This window comes from Schistocerca gregaria, chromosome 2, assembly GCF_023897955.1.
Source record: "Schistocerca gregaria isolate iqSchGreg1 chromosome 2, iqSchGreg1.2, whole genome shotgun sequence".
NCBI lineage: Eukaryota > Metazoa > Arthropoda > Insecta > Orthoptera > Acrididae > Schistocerca > Schistocerca gregaria.
The window spans coordinates 86405422-86422572 of NC_064921.1; the positions used below are offsets into that span (position 1 = coordinate 86405422).

The 17151-nt window shown below is 42.1% G+C and overlaps 1 protein-coding gene across 2 annotated transcripts in view; it reads left to right on the forward strand.

The window, feature by feature from the left end:
• The first annotated feature begins 3893 nt into the window (after positions 1-3893).
• LOC126336374 (uncharacterized) overlaps positions 3894-17151 on the forward strand; it is a 137273-nt gene continuing 124015 nt past the window's right edge. The window contains exon 1 of one of the 2 annotated variants that reach the window (XM_049999981.1): positions 3894-4108. The gene's annotated coding sequence lies outside the window, so the exon portion shown is untranslated. Of the gene's footprint in view, positions 4109-4178; positions 4279-17151 lie in introns of those variants that run through there. The other variant, XM_049999982.1, reaches the window with a different exon arrangement.

The window sequence follows — 17151 nt, forward strand, 5'->3', positions numbered from 1 at the left end:
TTAGAACCTGCGACCGTAGCAGCCGCGTGGTTCCGGACTGAAGCGCCTAGAATGTGCTCGGTCACCGCGGCCGGCGAAGTTCTTATGGAGAGTTTGCCTCATTATACAGTGTGTTCGGGGAGGAAAGGTCAACATTTTACACAGTGGTAGTATAAGTAATTCTGAACAAAAAATTTTATATGAACATATGTCCGCAAATGCTTCGTTAGGGAGGTATGGGTGTTGAAACGAACTTTAATCCTGCAAAATTCATGTGCACAACTTGAACGTATACGCAATACAAGCGGACCATAACGTGATTGAAAACAATGTTACAGACAAGTACTGTTGTGTTACACATTTTTACATAATGTTTATTTACTTTTCATTTAGTGCATAATGCATTACAACATGTATTTCGTTGAAAAAGACGTACCACGTCTTTTACAAACGACTTTAACCTTATCGTATAGTTCACAGAATCATGAACGTCAATGCACTTTTGCGCTGTAGCGATAACATGTTGTGTTGCTTGTTCACTTGCCTGTGGTTGGTTCCTAATCAATTCAGCAGCGTGCATGATGTGACAAAGCAGTTCATCTCTAGTATTTACCTTGACATTGTGCACCTCTGATTTAATCCAACCCCATAAACAGAAATCTAAAGGTGTAAGGTCAGGTGATCTTGGAGGCGAGTTAATAGCACCGCCACACCAATCCAGCGATTATGGTAGGTGCCTTTGAGATGGTCCTTCACGTGTAAGGAAACACGTGCACGGGCACCGTCGTGTCGAAAGTACATTCCAGTTCGCTTGACTAAAGGAACGTCTTGCAATAGTTCCACAAATGAATTTTCCAAAAAATGCGGGTACCTCTCTCCCGTCAATCGCTGATTGATAATAAATGGACCTATCAAAAGGTTACCGGTCAAGCCGCACCAAAAATTTATGGCAAAACGAACATGGAAATTGCTGTCCACTGAAGCGTGTGTATTTTCCCGTGACCATCGATGATTATTGCGTGTGTTGTTTATTCCATGCCGTGAAAACTGGGCTTCGTCAGTGAATAGTATGTATGGAAGCGAATGACTATTCGCAATTAGCCAGTGACAGAACTGAAGTCGTTGGGCATTGTCGCCAACGTGGTGATTTTGGACACGCTATATGTGAAAGGGATATAGGTTTTTCGCATGTAATGTTTCCCATACACGTGTCTGTGGGACATCCATACGCAGGAACAATCATCGTATGCTCGTACTGAGGCTTCGCACAATAGTTACGATAATTTCTTCCTGTTCTTGCAAAGATTGTTGACGTGGACGCTCGGACGAACAATGTCAACTTGGAAGAGAGCCTCTTGCACGCAATGTGATAAACACTTTGGTAAACACCCTGTGATCAGGTAATCGTCGAGTCGGAAAGCACCTGTGGTCTTCTTCTCTTGCAGCAGCAGTACTACCGTCGCAGAAGCCATAAACATACACCATATCTGCGTATTCCTCATTGCTGTAGACGTGTAGCATTGTTAGCAGCGCTTGTACGAACACAGTTACACCATACATTACACAGCTAAAGATCCGTCGCCGGTACACTATACAATGCGGCTCACACGCCAAAACTGCGCTAAACAACGGTTGATTGTACTACGTACGTCACATGACCATAATACATGATAGGTTGCATTGCGTAAACATGGCATGTACCCGTGCATTGTTTGCAAGAAAATCACGTTACGGTCCAGTTGTGTTACCTATACGTTCACGTTGTGTACATCAATTTTGCAGAATTAAAGTTCCTTTCAATACCCATACCTCCATAACGAAGCATATGCGGACCTATGTTCATACAACATTTTTTGTTCAGAAATATTTATACTATCACTGTTTAAAATATTGACCTTTCCTCCCCAAACACCCTGTATTTTAGAGAGCCAGATTGCACAATATCGGTGACACATGTTAACTGAATCTTCCGTTGGTTCTTGGTAGAACGACATTATAATAAATGAAATGTGTTAGTTTGCTTTTTTTTATACAGTATTAGTATATTGTATTAGCCGGTTTTCGGTGTACAAGGCCATCATCAGACGTTTACTTATTATTGTCGCTAAGGAAGTTGCAATTTTGTAAACGACATTAGAAAATAAGGTACACACCTAGATTGAAGCACAAACGCACAGTAAACGACATCTTTGACAGTGTGGTGGTAATGCATTGTAAAAAGTTGAACAATAAAAAAATATAAATGGAGTAAACAGGTCAAACTTTAACACAACGGTGGAAAAGCATCGCTATATAACAGTTTGTATTAATAAACAAAACCAATAAAATAAAATTGGTAGTTGACAAGGCTACTTCAAGAGGTATAAAACATGGAGAGTGGAACATAAACCAATTAAAACAGATTGGTGTTTTCCTGTTTGCTCCAGTTATTTGTATATTGTTCAACTTCTTACTTTTAACATGCAGTACCACCACACTATCAAAGATGACATTTACTGTACGTTCCCTCAATTTCCTGGGTTTATTCATTTCTGTTTGTCTTACTGATATTTCTAAATGTCTTCATACATTCAGTAGTTGCAATTGATAGTTCTTTCTTTTATTTGGTTTGCTTTTCACTCTCCATGTTTTATGTCTCTTGAAGTAGTCATGTCAAGCACTCTTTTTATTTCATTCCATTGGTTTTGTTTATTAATATAAACTGTTATGTAGGCATGCTTTTCCACTTTTGTGTTAAAATTTTTTCCTGTTTATTTCCTTTATATTTATTTACTGTTCAACTTTTTACAATGCATTACCACCACAGTATCAAAGATGTTATTTACTGTGCGTTTGTGCATCCATCTAGATGTGTAGCTTAGATTTAAGTGTCATTTACAGTTATTGTAACTTGGCGACAATAGTCAGTAAATGTCTGATAGGTGATACACATTACTGATCGCAATAACAAGACCATAGATATATTACAAATGCACAAAAGAAGAGTATCGTTCTTTGAACATTTGGTTAGAAAGGATGACGGCAGAGTTAGGGCGCAAATCTTTAATAAAACTATACAGCTGTAAGGACAATCAGTATGGTTCATACAGACACTAAATGACTTCAAGAAGCCAACATGGTAATGGACACACACCAGAGGATTTATTTAGGGGAAAAAATTAGGAAGTGATCTTCAGGGACGAAGAACGAAACTAGCCTGAAAAACATCGTAGAGTTACGGGAACAAAGATCACATTACGCATGAAACGAATATGGATGAAGAGAAAGATGCAAGCTGCAGCAATATTGCAGTATTATTATAAAGGGCTAAGTACACAGGCTGGCTGTTCCAATAGTAAATAACATAAACATTAGCAGTGCTTGAATCGTGACGGAACGCGCCGGTGATTCGTACAGGTACCAAAAAAAAAAAAAAATGCTAATAGAATCAATAATAGAACCATTCCACACGGATAATTGACAGACTGCTTTATGTTCAGTGAATATCATACTCAGTATACAGAATGTCAAACTATGCACGGTTCCGCTGCTTCTGGTTCAATAAATACCGTGCGTGATACGCAGAATATCCTCTTTCTTTATATTTTCGTAAAAAAAAGAAAAGAAAAAAAAGAAAACTGTTTTCCTAGTCACTCTAATCAGTTCTTGCTTATGTAACGATATGTCCAGTACATACCTCAAGACATTCGGTCAGTGGAGGTCATTCTATTCTGATATATGCTATAAATGTACAGATCGTAACACTTATGTAGTGGCAGTATCTGCTTGTAACAACAATACGCTACGACAGGAGACACACTTGTTTGAATGGCTAAATGGCGCGAAGCCCCTGCGAACGGCGTAATAGTTCTGTAACTTAGTCACCAGATGGCAGCGCAGTTGGCGGCGCGGTTGAAGATCACTCTGGCGGCGGAGTGTGAAAGGCCGCCGTGCAAATCGATAGGAATTAAGTCGACCTCAGCCCGAGCGAACTTCTATGAAGACACATCGCATCACGTCTTGGGCGTTATTACTCTTTAGAGCGCCTGATTAAAGTATAATACTGGGAGTGAGAAGATCGAAATCAAAACCAGACCGTCTCCAGCCGCTGTACTCCTTGCGGCGTTCCAGGCAGCATGAAGTTGTGCACGTGAGTTTTGCGGCAGCTAAGGCGTGCGCCACACATGAACACTTTCGAAATAATATATTGCGTTTGCTCTTATGTTTAAAGTGCCAAGCTAACTGTGCCTGTGTGATGTGCTGTACTAGAAAGACTGTTGATTATATCCTCAGCATAATGAAACAAGGAACTTAAGTACGGTAATTAAAGTACCTGTTGCCTGTTCTAATTTTTCTTTTTTACGCAACAGTTTAGTAATAAAATTTTGTTAGTAGTTATAATAAGTGCTCTGTGTGTTTTAAGTATTTGTACGCTCGCGCATGTTTGGTAGAACGCCTGTTTAGTGCCTTGACTTTCTCCACATCCTTGGAAGAGTCTACTTATTGTGGTGGGATCTACATGACACGATGAATGAACGAATGTGTTAATGAATGAGCAGCACTAAAATGTTTTCAGTCACTATCACGCACCGAGGATAGCTAACTTTTTAAGGGCTATTTCAGTAATGTTCAGTCAGTATCCTAATGTGCGTTCACCATAGTACAGCAGCTCGTGTATGTTTGTGTGTGCTCGCGCATTGGCGACTATGAAACCTTTCGCTCTAAATTTGTATACTATCGATATTGTTTAAAGGAGACAAGGCCACAGAGACCCATTTTTACGAAAGAATTTCTGTATTTCATCGTCATCGTTGCCTTCGTTTCCGAACGCTAATGTATTTTCAATCATAACAAAAATTTAAATGTGCAGAGACGAAAACTGAAAGGTTGTATTTACTACATTATGGTGTTAATGTACCTGTTCAAAGTCGACTGTGTATGGGCTGGCACCAGGAGGAAAAGCAGAACATCCAGTTTACGCAACTTAATCTGGAATCTAAATACCTGTCTTTTGAGCATCATAAAATGTTTATAACAGTCGCGACTTTCTCTCAAACAGATTTAAGCTCTTAGTACATTTAGTAAATTGCAGCATATGTAATCTACTAGACATCAATTTATAAACTGTGTAAACAGCTCCATGTGTTTCTCTGAATCTGATACGTAATGATACGTCAAACGTATGCAGGCAAGCGAAATCATAGCGGTTGGATATCACTCTGCATTGTGAGAAATTGCGTCCATGTTTCAGTCCCCACTTACGTCCAAAACTATTTCCTTATTTTTTGTAAATCGCTGAAAGCCGAAGCCGATTCGAGTATATGCCACACTCAATGGAGGTATCCGTCGCGAACATACCGTTGCGCAGTAGCGTTTTCGCGTGAGGAAATCACGGTAATAACAAAGTTTCACTACGAACAGTTGTCGCAACATGTCAAAAGAAATACCCTTCTGAGGGGCATGATGTTCCGCGTACAGTGCACAGCCTCTACTCTTCCGTTGATGTTCAATGCGTATCTTTATTTATAACCGTTTCAACACTTTCAACATAATCATTGTTTCATATAGTACATATTGTTCTCTGTATAGTGACGTTTCGAAACTGCTTTGAGATCGATATTTGCGGCAGGAACAAAGAAAGTTAAATAGCATTATGACTTGTTGAGATCGCTGATTCAGTTACATATGAGGTTTAGCACTAAGATGTTCCCACAATATCGTCTTATTCACAGGCAGAAAAAAAAAAGAAAGAAAGAATAGCGACATTGGCATACGCTTGTCTGACAACCAGAGGTTTGTTAGGACTTCGAATGCACTATGTTCCGGACCATACACCACGGTCAGACGCAAGGGCGCCGACTTTCCAAAATTTCTCTGGGTGTCTATCAATGGCGTAGCTCCCACGACCTTCAAAGTTATTGTCTCAACAAACAAAACGATAACAATCCAGATTATGTGAAAACAGTTTCATTGAAAGCTTAAACCACACCGCTGTTATGTAAAAAATAAAAAAAATCGGCTTCCTTGTATTTCAGATTATTCTTTATTATTGATCAATATTGTCAAGCAGATATTACAAAACAACTGTTGACGAATGGGGTGGATCTGTTGTAGCGTATCACTTGTAAGGAGACAAAAGCAAGCCGAAAAGACGGGATTCCATTCGCAATATAGTGCAGCTATTATGCTGGGGAGTGCCTTTGATTTGGCCAGGGAAAGGTAAGGAACGGGTGAGGTATTGCTTGGTTGCCTTTGCACAAAGATGTCTGAAACAAACATATGCTTAAGAGGTCAGAAATTTTAACTGCCATCATTAATAGTTCATTACTTTTTGATGAAGGCAAGTGAGAAATATTTTATTTTGCTTTTATCGAACTAAAAATTTTGTGGGTGCGACGCACCCACAAGGTTACGAATATGGATGCTCGAACGCAGGCGCACCCACGTTTCGGCGCCCATGGTCATTTGGTTTAGGTCGTGACCGATTGAGTGGATGTCGATAGGATGTAAAACTTTAATTCCCTTTTCTTCCTACAAGTGCTACAGGGGAAAAAATGTTACTGTCGTGGAATAATTGAGGTAGGCGACGTGTGACCTACGGACAGAGATTATCCGTGCAGAGTGTAGTCGTAGTGGATATTCTGCGCAGCGGCAAATCCATACACGCTGTTCCATGTGCCTTTTGCCCCGTTCTTCGTGACACAATAATGCCTAAGCAACAGTTTTAAATATCAGGAGAAACAGCTCCGAGTACACTTTTACTGGTCAGTATCCACTGCATGCTCTGGTTTTCTGCAAAGTGATACTAACTGACGGGGCAAGACGGAAGTTCTATTCGCGATTTTTTTTTCCCCTTTCCTCGCCGCCGGGTCAGGTAACTGTTTCGGCATCAAAAAGGCTCTATGGTTCTGTGGTAAAGCTCTAGTCTACTAACCCAAAGGTCTCGCTTTCTATCCTTGTTCGATATTAGGATTTTTGTCTGTTGCTTACTTGTTTTTTCCTCCGTGACAATGTTTGTTGACGTGAAAAATGCCGACTTGTACCCAAATTCGGAATCCACGTTGAACTGCAGGCTCCATGTAATTATTAGAATTTTCTCCTAGCAAGCCCCTGTAACTGGGTAAGTCAGTTCAGAGGTTGGAATAAAGCAATGGCGTACCTACTCCAACATGAAGATGCCTAGTAAAGCACTGTGGTGTTCAAAACAGTTTGGGTTTCGATGACTGCTATACTTTTAGCATAAAGGGCCCTACACCTAAGCGGCCGCGGTGGCCTCGCGGTTCTAGGCGCTGAGTCCGCAACCGCGCGATTGCTACGGTCGCAGGTTCGAATCCTGCCTCGGGTATGGATGTGTGTGATGTCCTTAGGTTAGTTAGGTTTAAGTAGTTCTAAGTTTAGGGGACTAATGACCACAGATGTTGAGTCCCATAGTGCTCAGAGCCATTTGAACCTACACCTAAGCGCTATAATTTGAGCATAAAGGAGCGTACACCTTGTTGTGGTTGGCACGAGAGCCAACTGTGTTCCTAAAGGAGGCCGAAATGCACGCGTTTTAGCTCACGCAGGCTGGCGTGAGGTCTGGAACATGACAAGGGAATTAGAATTGAGAAAAACGGACGTAGCTGGTGGAATGCTTAACTTTAATCCATTAATGAAGAACGTCGCTCTTGATGGTACATGATTTACAATATCAATAGAAACTGATCATGGCGCCTTGCTAGGTCGTAGCAAATAACATAGCTGAAGGCTATGCTAACTATCGTGTCGGCAAATTAGAGCGTATTTTATCAGTGAACCATCGCTAGCAAAGTCGGCTGTACAACTGCGGACGAGTGCTAGGAAGTCTCTCTAGACCTGCCGTGTGGCGGCGCTCGGTCTGCAATCACTGATAGTGGCGACACGCGGGTCCGACGTACACTACTGGACCGCGCCCGATTTAAAGGCTACCACGTAGCAAGTGTGGTGTCTAGCGGTGACACCACACACCTAACAGCTTAACTGCGCATTTTGTCTGAACGGTGAACTGTTCGATTCCGGAGACAACTGCGCAGTTGACGCAGGCCATTGGCCAGGGCGACATACTAGTGTCTTTTGTGACTATGAGGTGAAGTACGCTGGTCCGTGTCACAGCCGTACTGTTGGCACAGTCTTGTAGTCACCAATCACCCAAACCTCAAACTATTGCTGTCTTGATCTTCGTGAAGAAAACGCAATTCTGTCTCCAATTTTCCTGAATTGTTGGACATTCCTAGTATGTAGAACAACCGACTGTGTCCGTTGTTTTCGTAGAAAAGTCGAAACTTCTGAAAGCTGGGGATTGTACTGTATTGCACAATAGTGTAAGGAACTGGGGACCTAGAAACGACGGAGAGGCTTCGTCTCCGCCGTAGCCCTCAGTGGTACACAACCCCACAACAGGCTGCAGCAGTCCACTCACCCCACCGCCGCCTCACACTGAACCGAGGGTTATTGTGCGTTTCGGCCCCCAGTGGAATGACTGCGAGGCATCTCTTACTCTGCTGAATGTCGTTCGGACTCACTGGCCGATTACAGGCAGGGAGAATGCCGACGGTGCTTGGTTTTACCGTTTGAATGGCAACAAAAGTTAGTAACCTCTACGAAGAGCCATACCTAAAGGCTGCGAAATATTTCACAGCGCACACCGGCGAAAGATTAGTAACTCTTAAAAAACTTTGCGATTTATGTAAAGATGATGAAGCCATCGAAAATTTTCATTCACGATGGTGTGGTCCTCTTCGATTTTGTTCATTTCCTTTTAAGGTCTGCGCGCGGATATCAGTATCCTAAACCAGTACGACACAGCTTTCAAAAGAACTCGAAAAAAATAGCTTTTCGAAGTTAGAGCGTTTCTGAGCGCTGCTAAATACCAAATACGTCTGAAATATTAATACAGTTGCCGTTACCTGAGTGAAACGTCTTCACATTGTACAGACAGTGGTTCGATTGTCATTAGTAGGTGCAATTTTCTTTTATTTAAATTATGTATTCATTAGCAAATGGAACTGTTAATTAGGAAATACTGAATCGTAATTTTTAATAAGAAATCTTGCCTTTTTTAATTAATAGTCATATGAAAATAAATTAAAATTATATACAAACATATGAAATGCCTTGTTGTTAAACAAAAAAAGAAATTAATTATATATATATATATATATATATATATATATATATATAATTAACACAGTTCTGTTCAACATATAGAAACAAAAGAGCATATCAATGTCTGTGTGATGTTCTGCATTTTTGTACAATATTTTAATTTGTTGCCAATAAATTTTCATCCGATTAGTAATTAAAAACAAAAGATATTATTCTTGTTAAAAATATGGTTTAATGTTTATTAATTAACATTTCGATTTGTTAATAAATATGGCACTTATAAAAAATACAAAAAAGGTTGCTACTGTTGAGATTTACAAGACATAATACGCTATTCATTCAGATAATCTTGTTATGATTCAGTATTGATTTAATTTGATGTACATTTGAGTATAAATATAGAACTGAAATAAAAGAAAAAAATTAGATTCGAACCAGAGACTGTTCGAGTATCAGACTTAGAACCTACACATCTTTTATAACTGAATCTTTCACTGAAATGGCGTCAACTAAAAAGACTCGCAATATCGCGGCCGAACCCTGAAGGGGACATCTCGGCCAATAAATGCCATACGATCATTTTACTTTCATTTCACTGAAATGCAGTACAATGAATTGCAATGTTTTACAAATATTGATCCATAATTTCACCATTAGAAGTATATCCTTCAAATTATTTACACAAGGAATTAATAATAATAATAATAATAATGTTGTTGTGGTAGTCAGTCCAGAGACTGATATGTTGCAGCTCTCCATACTACTCTATCCTGTGCAAGCTTCTTCATCTGCCAGTACCTACTGCAACCTACATCCTTCTGCATCTGCTTAGTGTATTCATCTCTTGGTCTCCCTCTACGATTTACACCCTCCACGCTGCCCTCCAATACTAAAATTGGTGATCCCTTGATGCTTCAGGATATGTCCTACCAACCGATCCCTTCTTCTAGTCAAGATGTGCCACAAATTTCTCTTCTCCCCAGTTCTAGTCAATACCTCCTCATTAGTTATGTGAACTACTCATCTAATCTTCAGAATTCTTCTGTAGCACCATATTTCGAAAGCTTCTATTCTCTTCTTGTCTAAACTATTTATCGTCCATGTTTCACTTCCATACATTGCTACACTCCATACAAATACTTTCAGAAATGACTTCCTGACATTTAAATCTATACTCGATGTTAACAAATTTCTCTTATTAAGAAACTCTTTCCTTGCCACTGCCAATCTACATTTTATATCCTCTCTGCTTCGACCATCATTAGTTATTTTGCTCACCTAATAGCAAAACTCCTTTACTACTTCAAGTGTTTCATTTCCTAATCCAATTCCCTCAGCATCATCCGACTTAATTCGACTACATTCCACTATCCTTGTTTTGCTTTTGTTGATGTTCATCTCATATCCTCTTTTCAAGACACTATCCATTCCGTTCAACTGCTCTTCCAAGTCCTTTGCTGTCTCTGACAGAATTACAATGTCATCGGCGAACCTCAAAGTTTTTATTTCTTCTCCAAGGATTTTAATTCGTACTCCCGAGTTTTTCTTTTGTTTCCTTTACTGCTTGCTCAATATACAGATTGAATAACATCGGGTATAGGCTACAACCCTGTCTTACTCCCTTCCCAGCCACTGCTTCCGTTTCGTGCCCCTCGAATCTTATAACTGCCATCTGGTTTCTGTACAAATTGTAAATAGCCTTTCGCTCAATGTATTTTACCCCTGCCACCTTCAGAATTTGAGGGAGAGTATTCCAGTCAACACTGTCAAAAGCGTTCTCTAAGTCTACAAATGTTGGTTTGCCTTTCCTTAATCTATTTTATAAGATAAGTCGTAGGGTCAGTATTGCCTCACATATTCCAACATTTCTACGGAATCCAAACTGATCTTCCCCAAGGTCGGCTTCTATCAGTTTTCCATTCGCCTGTAAAGAATTCGCGTTAGTAATTTGCAGCTGTGACTTATTAAACTGATGGTTCGGTAATTTTCACATCTGTCAACACCTGCTTTCTTTGGGATTGAAATTATTATATTCTTCTTGAAGTCTGAGGGTATTTCGCCTGTCTCATACGTTCTAATGGAATGTTGTCTGCTCTGGGGCCTTTTTTCGACTCAGTTCTTTCAGTGCTATGTCAAACTCTTCACGCAGTATCATCTCTCACATTTCATCTTCATCTACATCCTCTTCCATTTCCATATCATTGTCCTCAAGAACATCGTCCTTGTATAGACCCTCTATATACTGCTACCACGTTTCCGCTTTCTAGTTCAAATGGCTCTGAGCACTATGGGACTCAACTGCTGTGGTCATCAGTCCCCTAGAACTTAGAACTACTTAAACCTAACTAACCTAAGGACATCACACACAGCCATGCCCGAAGCAGGATTCGAACCTGCGACCGTAGCAGTCTCACGGTTTTCCGCTTTCTCTTCTTTGCTTGGTACTTGGTTTCCGTCTGAGCTCTTAATATCCATACAAGTGGTTCTCTTTTCTCCAAAGGTCTCTTTAATTTTCCTGTAGGCAGTATTTATCTTACCCCTAGCGATATACGCCTCTACATCGTAACATTTCTCCTCTAGCCATCCCTGCTTAACCAATTTGCTCTTCCTGACGATCTCATTTTCGAGACGTTTGTATTGCTTTTTGCCTGCTTCATTACTGCATTTTTGTATTTTCTCCTTTCATCATTTAAATTCAGTACCCCTTCTGTTACCCAAGGATTGCTATTAGCCCTCGTCATTTTACCTACTTGATCCTCTGCTACCTTCACTATTTCATCTCTCAAAGCTACCCATTCTTCTTCTACTGTATTTCTTTCCCCCATTCTTGTCGATCGTTCTCTAATGCTCTCCCTGAAGCTCTGTACAACCTCTGGTTTAGTCAGTTTATCTAGGTCCCATCTCCTTAAATTCCCACCATTTTGCAGTTTCTTCAGTTTTAACCTACAGTTCATATCCAATAGATTGTGGTTAGAGTCCACATCTGCCCTTGGAAATGTCTTACAATTTAAAACGTGGTTCCTAAATCACTGTCTTACCATTATATAATCTATCTGATACCTTCGAGTATCTCCAGGCTTCTTCCATGTATACAATAATAATAATAATAATAATGATAGTAATATGATGCTAAAAGGACTGACTATAGATGTGAACATTTTGTATCCACAGGAATATATTTTTTAAAACAGCATAAACTGTCTTATGATTAAACGTTTGCACTGGAAGCTGTTATTTCCGTGAAAGTATCTGTATGAAGTGCTTTAATGTGCTACTACCACATAAAACTAATCGCAGGAAGGGCAGATGCCGGACTGACATTCATTGGAAGAATTCTCAGGAAATGTAGCGAGTCAACAAAAGAGGTAGCTTACAAAACTCTCGTTTGACCAGTGATGGAATATTGATCGTTAGTATGGGATCCGTACGACGTAGGACTGATGAAGGAAATAGAGAAGTTCCAAAGAAGAGCAGCTCGTTTTCGTTTCAGGTTGATTTAGTATGCACGAAAGCATTACGGAGACAATCAAGCAATGCCATTGGCAGATGCGGCAAGACAAGAGTTCTGCATCTTGGTATGGGTTACTGTTGACAAGTTCCCAAAGCATACGTTCCTAGCAGAGTCAGCATATACATTGCTGTACCCTACGCACGTCACGCGAAGAGAGATTTGAACCCACATGGACGTTTACCGCCAATCGCTCTTCCCGCGAACCATTCGCGACTGGAAAAGGAAACTGCTGCCCAAAGTACCCTTCGCCACACAACGCAATGTGGCTGTGAAATATACGTGGAGCGTTCAATAAGCAATGCAGGACATTTTCTTGCTCGGCCAATTTCGGTTGATAAAACGCGGAATTTGTTGTGGGGCATCGCGGAATATTCCCTGTAGTTTCATGAATTTCCGATAGATGGTGGCGCTATACGTAGCCTTCCAAATGGTGTCTGTAACGGAGGTGCGTCCCAAGCAGAGAGCTGTCACTTAGTTTCTTTTGGCGGAAAACCAGAGCATCGCAGATATACATAGGGGCTTGTAGAATGTCTACAGAGACATCAGAGTGAACAAAATAACGATGAGTCGTTAGGCAAGGCGTCTGTGATCATCCCAACAAGGTCGCACGAACGCTCCTTACACCAAGCGAGGCGTCGTTTGGCATTTACTGGCGCGATGGTGTAGCTTACGAACAGCTGCTTAACCATGAAATCCAAGTTTTCTCACCTCCCGCCTAACTGTCATAGTACTTTGAGGGGCTGCATGATCTGCACTGTGTTCGCACGAAAAAGAAGTTGTTGATGTAGGATGCGGTGCACTAACGTCTTCGGAATCTGCATCTCACGCGAGGCTCTGCGGAATGACTTCTCGGGTGTTGTCACGAAGGCGACCCTCGCTGTCTGAATTTTGTGCTCCCTAGGTGCAGGCCTGCCTGGTTATAGCGAGATCATAGACGCTCCCTGTCTCCTTAAACATCGCGTACCACGTCTTGATGCTTTTAACATCTGGTGGTCGTCTGGAAGTTTCACTGAATTGTTTTTTATGACTGTGTCTCGTGATACTAAAGGAAACATTAGGCTTGCTCCTGGTATGAGTACATGCTGTTTGCAAATGATGTCCGATTACGCTGTTATTGCGTCACTGGGCCCTGTAATAAATGAAGTAACAGTAAACATGTATGTACAAGAAAATTTAAAAGCCGCAATTCGTTGTCTAATGACTAGCGGTGCTGCCTCTGGATCACAGGGTCCCAGGATCGATTCCCAGCGGCGTCGGGGATTTTGTGCGCTCGGGTACTGGGTGTTTGTATGGCCCTCACCATTCCATCATCATTGGGGAAAGTGGCACCGCTGGACTATGTAAAAATTGGGGATTTGTAAGGGCGCTGTTAGCCGGGCAGTTGAGCGCCCCACAAACCAGATATCATCACTATCACCAAAGAAACTTAAACACGTCAATGCAGTTCAAGGTTATAAATATTTGCCTATGTGTCATATTTTATGCCTTATGAATGTTTGTAGTCAGGGAAAGACTTCTGGGGCACCCAGTATATTAACGTCCTTTGGAACAGAAATACAAATTACAATAAAATTTCAGATGTTTCCTTTTCTCTAATCGTAACTGCGAACATATGTACAGACTGGATACATTCTCTCGAGGTTACGGCTTTGGATTGAATCCTCTCATTCTTACAAAACTACGAGGGTATTTCGGAAAGTAAAGATACAGCGTAGGCCAGAGGAACAGAAGAGCTTTGGCGAGTAAGTTGGCAACATGGTGTTGACCTTGAACCGTTAGCTTTCTCCTCGCGGCCGTTCGGTGGTTGAATGTTGCTTCTGGTTGGAGTACGTCGTGTTTAAAATGGGTGCGCGGATTCAGAAACCAGCCAAATGCGAAGTGCGCTCCGTCATACGTTTTCTTCGTGCAAAAGGCCAGCGACCAGTGGATATTCACAAAGAAATTGTTTCTGTTTATTGGAACATTATGAATCGACAAAATGTAACGAAATGGTGTCGAACAAAGAACAGGTCGGCCATCTGTGATCTTTGATGCCCTTCTTCGGAGAACGGAGGAAGCAATTCGTGCGAATAGACGTCTCACATTGAAAGAATTGCGTCAGATTATACCGGAAATGTGTCAATGACAACTCTTTATGACGTTGTGACTGTCAAGTTAGGGTACAGGAAATTGTGTGCGCACTGGGTTCCAAAACTGTTACGGAAGAACACAGAAAGAAAAGGGTGGGCTTAGCACTCGACTTCCTCACATGCTATGCTGAAGCAGGTGATGAGTTCCTCGATCACATTGTGACATGTGACGAGACGTGGGTTTATCACCATACACCTGAATCCAAGCAACAATCAATGCAATGGCGCCATTCGAATTCACCAAAAGCCAAGAAATGCAACACGTCGATTTCAGCGAAGAAAATCGTGGCTTCTGTTTTTTGGGACAGACAAGGCATACTTCTGTTGGAATTTATGCCTCCTGGAACGACAATTAATGCTGCTGCATGTTGCCAGACTTTGAAACGTCTTCTAAGGGCAATTCGAAACAAACGCTGGGGAATGCTGACAAGTGGAGTCGGCTTGCTTGATGACAGCGCTCGTAACCAAAGCACTACTCCAACCATTCAAATGGGACGTATACAGCCCGGACCTTGCGCCACCGACTTCCATGTCTTCCGTTACCTGAAGTCACATCTTGGTGGAAAATCATTCCACGACGATGAAGAGATCAAATATGAAGTTGAAATCTGGTTCCGACTACAGGCAACAACGTTCTATGCCGTTGTTATCCATTAGAAATATTCCTGAAGCGGATCCCTCCGGAGGAGACAGTCTCGGTATCGGTGTGTGTGTGTGTGTGTGTGTGTGTGTGTGTGTGTGTGTGTGTGAGCGCGCGCGCGCGCGCGCCCGCGATGCAGCGTATCTTTAGAAAGTCACACAGATCTTTCTACGTGAAAGTGCGACTAGACATCTCTCTCAAGATGGTGTTCTTCATACGCATGACATACTTGTATCGATACAACCAAAGATATAAGGGAAAGAATCGAAAAATCGTATGGCACTATTCCTTGGCAGACGTCTTAAATATGCTACACTGAAGAACCAAAGAAACTGGTACACCTGCCTAATATTGTGTAGGGTCCCCGCGAGCACGCAGAAGTGCCGCAACACGGCGTGGCATGGACTCAACTAATGTCTGAAGTAGTGCTGGAGGGAACTGAGCCAATGAATCCTGCAGCGCTGTCCATAAATCCATAAGAGTACGAGGGGAGGTGGAAAGCTCTTCTGAACAGCATGTTGCAACGCATCCCAGACATGCTCAATAATCTTCGTGTCTGGGGAGTTTGGTGGCCAGCGGAAGTGTTTAAACTTAGAAGAGTGTTCCTGGGGCCACTCTGTAGCAATTGTGGACGTACGGGGTTTCGCATTGTCCTGCTGGAATTTCTCAAGTACCTCGGAATACATAATGTACATCAATGGATGCAGCTATATCCGACAGAATCACCTGTCAGATTCGTATCTATACGTATTAAGGGAGGGTCCAACTGCACACGCCTCACGCCATTACAGAGCCTCCACCAGCTTGAGCAGACCCCTGCTGACATACAGGTCCATGGATTCATGAGGTTGTCTCCATACCCATACACATCCATCCGCTTGATACAATTTGAAACGAGACTCGTCCGACCAGGCAACATGTTCCCAGTCATCGACACTCCAATGTCGGTGTTGACGGTCCCAGGCGAGGCATAAAGCTTTCTGTCGTGCAGTCATCAAGAGTACACGAGTGGGCCTTCGGCTCCGAAAACCCATATCGATGATGTTTCGTTGAATGGTTCGCACGCTGACACATGATGATGGTCCACCATTGAAATCTGCAGCAATTTGCGGAAGGGGTGCACTTCTGTCACGTTGAACGATTCTCTTCAGCCGTCGTTGGTCCCGTCCTTGCAGGATCTTTTTCTGGCCGCAGCGATGTCGGAGATATGATGTTTTACCGGACCTGATATGTACGGTACACTCGTGAAAACGTCGTACGGGAAAATCCCCACTTCTTCGCTACCTCAGAGATGCTGTGTCCCATCGCTCGTGCGCCGACTATAACACCACATTCAAACTCACTTAATCTTGATAACCTGCCACTGTAGCAGCAGTAGCCCATCTAGTAACTGCGCACTGCGCTGCACTGCACCTTCGTAACGAGCGAACCAGAACTCGTTTGTGAGCAGGATAAGTCAGTCTACATCCGTCCGATAATGCTTTTTATACTACCGGTTTCACCACTGACGATATAACAACATGCCATATCAGTGTACCGTAGGCCTTACGAAGTGCTTGGCGTGCAGTGCCGAGCCAAACCAGTAAGCACACGTATAGTGCCAGCACTGCATGACGTAAGCTCTGCTTGTTCTATGCACTGGCTCTCCTATCTTAGCTGTCCATGTGCTGGCGGTCGGTCCGCACACCATGTCCCCCTGAGAATCCGTTCTAGACGTTGTGAACAAACTATCTAATCAGAAAGACTTTTGCCCCTAAGAGCTCCCTCCCTTGCGGTGTCTTGAATCTGTT